A 6,000-nucleotide genomic window follows, 5' to 3' on the forward strand; every position below is an offset into this window, starting at 1 on the left:
CTCCTGGACCATTGATATGTGACACTGATCAGGAAGTGCTCATCGAGCCCAAGTTCAGCATGTTTATTGGGGTTTCATCATGTAGGCATGGTTGATCGAATCATGAGGCACGTGACTGAACTTACTCTCCAGCCCTCCACTCCTCCGCAGAGGTTGGGCTGACATCAGCTGGCTCAAAACCCAACCCTCTAATTGCATGGTTGGTCTTTCTGGCCCAGCCAGCCCCCATCCTGAGTCATCTCATTAGCATGAGCTCAGACATGGTCTGAACAACCCACCAGGAAGAGCGAAGATACACACTCCTATCACTTGGGAAATCCGAAGGGTATAGTAGTTCCCTCCCTTGAGCCACGGACATAAGCCATCTGAATTCTTTATTACACAACACTAGGAAATCTGGAGTGGGTTGGAGTACAGTTAGAGAAATGAAGAACTAGATCCAATCTTTGAAAAAGAAAGGGACCGCTTCCTCCCCAAAGGAAGAGTGAAATTTATTGGGGGGTTAAACAGATTTATCCAGAGGAAGAACGTGGACAGAGAATATCTTGAAATTTAAATCTTTGTGTTCTTTTTCCACCTTATCATGAGAGACTTTCTTTTTTTTTTAAGTCTCCCGTTCACATTGCCTGGGGGGAAAGTAAAATTGTTATAGTAGAGGAAAAGAGCTAGAAACAGCCAATATTCCTTTTTTCTTATGAACAAATCAGGCTTTTGAGAATCCCAAAAGAAGGCTGAGGGAAGCAGAGTCCAGAGTTTATAAAAGGACAGAGAAGAAGTATTATGCCACCAGGGAGGTGGGGCAAAGATCTGGCAGGGCTGGAGCTGCTGCCACTGCCAAGGCTGGGGAGCTCGAGCCTGCAGACGAAGCGTTTGCTCACCACGGAGGGAGCACCACTCACTGCCCAGAAGGAGGAGGCACACGAGTGACCCACGGGTCCAGCCTCGCTGTCACTCAAGGAGGGTCCAATAGAACAACACTTTGTTTCCCAAGGCTCTGCTGAGCCCCTCTGAATTGCTCAGGTCCACAGACACTCCCAATCCCATTTTCAATGTCCCAGGACACCACAAAACTTCGCAGAAAAGAGGGTGGGGGACCTCGGCACTCAGAGGGTGGAGGACTGGGGAGAAAGGTTTGTAAGGAAAGCCCCAGCTCCTGTTCCTTCGTGGGGCTGGACAGTGGCACCCCTGCCCCTTTGCAACTTGTATCAGATGCCCTGGTGACCTGGGTCCCACTCTGACTTCCAGGGCTGCCCTGGGGTCAGGTCTAAAAGAGCTTGATCCATCTCAGAGTCTTGCCTCAGGGACTCTCTGTGTTTTCTGTCCAAGGATTGCTCTAACAAGAAGATTCCTCTGCCTTGGGGTAAGCATAGCCCAGAAGTTTAGGGTGACACTCCGGGGTCGGGGGTGGGGGGTGACCATCCACCTGTCAAGGTGGGAACTGGTAGAGAAAGGTCCCCTGCCAGCATGGCTGGGTGACAGCTGTGGGAAGCATTCTGTGGCTTCTCAGCAGGGCCTGATGAGGTCGAGGTCACAGCCCTTGAGACAGAGTGATCTGGACAAACACTCCCAAATGGGCTCTTCCTCTTTGTCCATCTCTCTCCTCAGCCCCTCACTCATGTGTCCTGGGATCAGCTCTCAAGTAAACCAACTGCACAAAAATGCTGGTTTTAGTCCCACTTTGAAGGACACCTCACCAGGACACCCAAGGCATTGTTGGGAACCTCTTGGGAGGCTGCCCTGCTACATGAGAAAAAAGGACATTCCAAAGATTCTGCATTCTGACTGGAGCCGTCCTGAATTTTTAGTTCTAAATTCCTATAGACAAACCTCAAAGATCACCTCGCTGGTCCCCTTCATTTTACAGTAGACTTGGGGCAGGAAACTCTCGTGACATCCCTTGGGGAGTCGATGCAGAGTGGGCTCTGGAACCCAGCTCCTTCCCAGGTCTCCTCCCTCCCAACAGGCCTCTAAAAGCCGCTCGCCCGAGGTCATCCAGCTGGTTTAATGAGATCCTATCTGTGGAAATGTCTTGTAAACTGTGAAGCATTATAAAAATGCTATTTGTCATGATTTGTGCCAGACCTGGGATTGGAACCCGAATCTACTGGCTCCCGGGCCAGTGCGTTAAGCCCAGCAATAAGAAGAGGCATTAGACAGCAATTTAGCATTCTTTATTTTTAGAGTCACGCTCTCAGAGACACTTGCTAACTAGAAACCCCATTCCAGCCTCCCTCTCTCTCCCTGCACCGCGTTCTGCTCGGTGGCTGGCAGGGTGGGGGTGGCCGGGTGCCGGCGGACCTCTATCTTTTATTCCCTGATTCAAAAACCTATTTACAAATCTTCTAAGATATCTCAGGCACTTTGCTGGTGCTGAGCATGTGGTGGTGATCGAGACAAATATAGCCCTGGCCTTAAGGAGATTGGCATCTGGTGGGGAGGAACGTAATCAGTAATCGCTTGGTTAACTCTACAGTTGTTTCCGTGCTGTGCTGCGAACAGAGTGCAGGACACATTGACAACGCCTAACCAGTTCTAGTGGTCAGGGAGGCTCCTTTGAGAAGGGGTTTAGCAGAGACCTGAAGGATGCACGGAAGAGAATCAGACAGGAGACGAGAAGGGTGTCTTCTGGCAGGGGAGCCACCAGGCAGAAAGGATCTCAAGAAGGTGCTGGCAAAGTTGAGAAGGGCTTAAGGGTGGAATGTGTGTCAAGGGCAAGAGTCAGGCAAAGCAAGGCTGGGAGAGGAGTTGGGGTTTGAACACACAGGGTGGGTGACTCCATGAGGGTTTATCTTCAAAGCTTTCCTCAGAGCAATGGACGTCATTGAAGGGTGTTATGCCGAGGAATGACATAATCAGATTTTTGTGTTCAAGGGGTCATTCTGCTCCTAGGGTGGCTGGCGAACATGCTGGAAGGAGGCCAGCCTGGCTCTGTGGAGGAATGTGAGGAGACTCCTGAGTAACAAGGGAGGGGGGAACAGTGCTGGGACAGGGCAGCAGTGGCGAGAAAGAGTTGGATGAGTTTGTGTGACATTTTCAGGTGGAATCAGCAGCACTGGGGGGTTGGATGTGAGCGGGGGGTGGGTGCGGATTGCCAGTGGGGACCTTCGGGATTCTGACATAAGCAGCAGGGTAGATGGAGGACACACCCCTTCCCGAGAGTGGGAGCCCCAGCGAGGGACAGAAGTCGGGGAAGAACATGATTTTGGATGTGTTGAGTTTCTGTGTGGCAACTTCCTGGAGATGACAAGTGGCAGTTTGGTCCATGGGCCTAAGAGCTTAGAACAGATCTCTGAGCTGAAGACAGACATTTGGAAATGTTCCAGCGTAGGTGATACTCAGATCTTGTGAATGAGATCCGCCTGCGACCGCAGTTGTGATGGAGACACAGTCTCTGCCCTCAGGGAACTTATATTATAAAGAAGCGATTAGAGGATGCACTTCTTGTAACGTCAGGGTGGCTCTTTAGAGACCAGTTCTCTCACCAAGAGCTAGCTGGGCAAAATCCAAAAGCTATCTGCTTGCAGGCAGTTGGGATTTGAAAGGTCAGGATCCTAGAGACTTGGGAGCCTATGGAGGTGACATTCGGTGCTACATGTACCCTTAAGGTCTCCCTGGCTCATGAGCAGCATGGGGCCAAGAGACTAAAAACGAGCAGAAAGTGATGATGAACTGAGTTAGAGAACTTGAGTTAGAGGTTTTGGAGATCTCATAGGGTAAGGAGAAAAATTTGGTGTTCGAAATACCCAGGCAAGTGGGACTTGAGGAGCAAGGTGTCAGAGAAAGAGAACAGTAGGTTAGTTCCCAGTTCCCAGTCGCTCTTCCCTGAAGGCACGTGCCGATTCAGAAGCAGCGTCGGCTGGAGCAGTGAGGGCTGAGTGGAAGGCATGACTGAGAGACCAGAAAGCTGAATGGCGTTGGGGCAGTAAGATGGGGCTGGGGAAGTAAACTGGAAATCAAAGGCCCACCCAAGAGGAGGGACCCTAAAACACAACCAGATTCTCCTGGAGAACCCCAGAAGAATGAGGCGCTAGGAGCCTACGTGCGTCAGAAACAGAGAGCCTTCAAAGTCTGATCACCAGCTTCAAGCCACCTCATCCCCAGGCTGGATAAAGATGGCCTTCCAATGCTCAACGTGCCTTCCAGAAAGCCGAAATAAATCCTTTCTGATGAAACAACATTGGTCAGAGCCAAAAACATATCTCTGGACTTCCCTGGTGGTCCAGTGGTTAAGAATCTGCCTGCCAATGAAGGAAACAGGGGTTTGATCCCTGGTCCGGGAAGATGCCACACGCTGTGGGGCAACTAAACCAGTGCAACACAGCTGCTGACGCCTGTGCTCCTAGAGCCTGTGCTCGGCAACAAGAGAAGCCGCTGCGGTGAGAAGCCTGTGCACCACAGCTAGAGGGTAGCCCCTACTTGCCACAACTAGGGAAAGCTTGCATGCAGCAACAGAGACCCAGCACAGTCCAAAAAAAGAGTGTCTCTATAATAGAAACAGACCCACAGGTGATCCAGAGAGTGGAGTTATCTGATAGACTGTTAAGTAACTGTGATTTAAATGGTCAAGAAAATCGATGACAAGAGGGAGAATTTCACCAGAGAACTGCGATCTATGCACCAGAATCAAACGGAAATTAAAGTGGCATGGATAGAATTCAGCAATTAATATCCTTGAAGAACGGCTAACGTTTTTTCATTCAGCTAGGAGGAAGGGCACCTCAGGGGCAGGTAAGTGCCCTATGAAAGCTCACAGTTGGCAGCCTGCAAACAGGATGGAGGGCGGGGTGTGGGGCTGGCAGGGCCAGCGGCAGCATTCTGTGCAGGAAATTCAGAGAAGGCCAGTTGGAACAACAGGATGCTGGAATTTGAATGCTGGATGAAGAAATTTGAATTTTGTTCCGCAAAGAGTGAACAGTAGTTCTGTTTGTCTGTACCTCTGGGTTTATTTTGCCTCTGGGGTCAGTTTAGAAAAAGTTTTAAAAAAAAAAGAAAGAAAGAAAGAAAAAATGATATAGTTTGCATTTTTAAGTTACTTTTTTTAAACATTAAGAAATCAGTATCTGAACCAATACTTAAAACATTTTTAATTGTTTCTCCATCCACAAAGAGCCTCATCTTTTGGGCTATTTTTGTAACACTCCATAACAAGCCTATATTATAGTTTCGGACTGTAGCATTGAACTTTTAAACAAATTTTGGTATTGAGCAAGACCTTTTTCGGCTGGTTTATTTTGTCCTTCCTTTGCTGACCTTGTAAACTACTTAATTGCGAAATGTGGCTTGTCTCAGAGTGCCTCTTAAACATTGTATTCTTTAAAATAGAGATTTTCCATTGCACGGGAGACCAGCAGCCATATCAACATACTCGCACAACAAAGCAAGGCTCCTCACTTCCACTTACTTAGAGACATATGGTTTTCATCAGCCACTTCTCTCTTCTTGGCAGAAAAGCTGGCAAGGGTTTAAATTTTATTTAGCAAATAGCCCATCCCTCTAACACCAAGCCCCCACTCTGTTCTATCTCTTCCGCTGTCCCACCTGACCCTGCCTCCTTCTCCATTGCCAAAGTGTGCCCCCAGTCTCCTGCCAGGCAGACCCAATCAATTGAATCACCCACCTGCCGGGTCTGGTCAGCGGAGATCTGAAGCAGAAAAACAGCCAGAAGGCCTCTGGGAATTGGAGAACAAGCTGAATATGAACGGTCTCTTAGAAGAGAGGGTGTCTGAAATTAGATCAGCCGGCCCAGCTGGGAGCTGTTCCTCACTGCTGCAGAGAAGGGGCAGCTGATGAAGACGGCTCGGGGCCTGGAGACCACTGCCATTTGGCGTGTCCTGCCACTCCCTTGCCATGGCCTCCCCCACCCTCTGCTCTCACCAGTTCTTACCCTTTCTGACATCACTGTGATTTTAAACGTAGCAAAGTTGGTGAGTCTTCATTCTCCCTTACCATCCTTCCCCCGGAGGCTGGCTGAGCCCCACTGACGTGTATATGGCCAGAAAG

At 49.4% G+C, this 6,000-nt stretch overlaps 1 protein-coding gene across 1 annotated transcript in view; it reads right to left on the minus strand.

Moving 5' to 3' along the window:
- The window catches only part of CIB4 (calcium and integrin binding family member 4), a 67,370-nt gene extending 61,684 nt beyond the window's left edge, over positions 1–5,686 (minus strand). Inside the window, exon 1 of the mRNA XM_069580267.1 lies at positions 5,618–5,686. The gene's annotated coding sequence lies outside the window, so the exon portion shown is untranslated. The remainder of the gene's footprint in view (positions 1–5,617) is intronic.
- Positions 5,687–6,000: the final 314 nt, after the last annotated feature.

Source organism: Ovis canadensis, chromosome 3 (genome assembly GCF_042477335.2).
Source record: "Ovis canadensis isolate MfBH-ARS-UI-01 breed Bighorn chromosome 3, ARS-UI_OviCan_v2, whole genome shotgun sequence".
NCBI classification, from domain to species: Eukaryota; Metazoa; Chordata; class Mammalia; order Artiodactyla; family Bovidae; genus Ovis; species Ovis canadensis.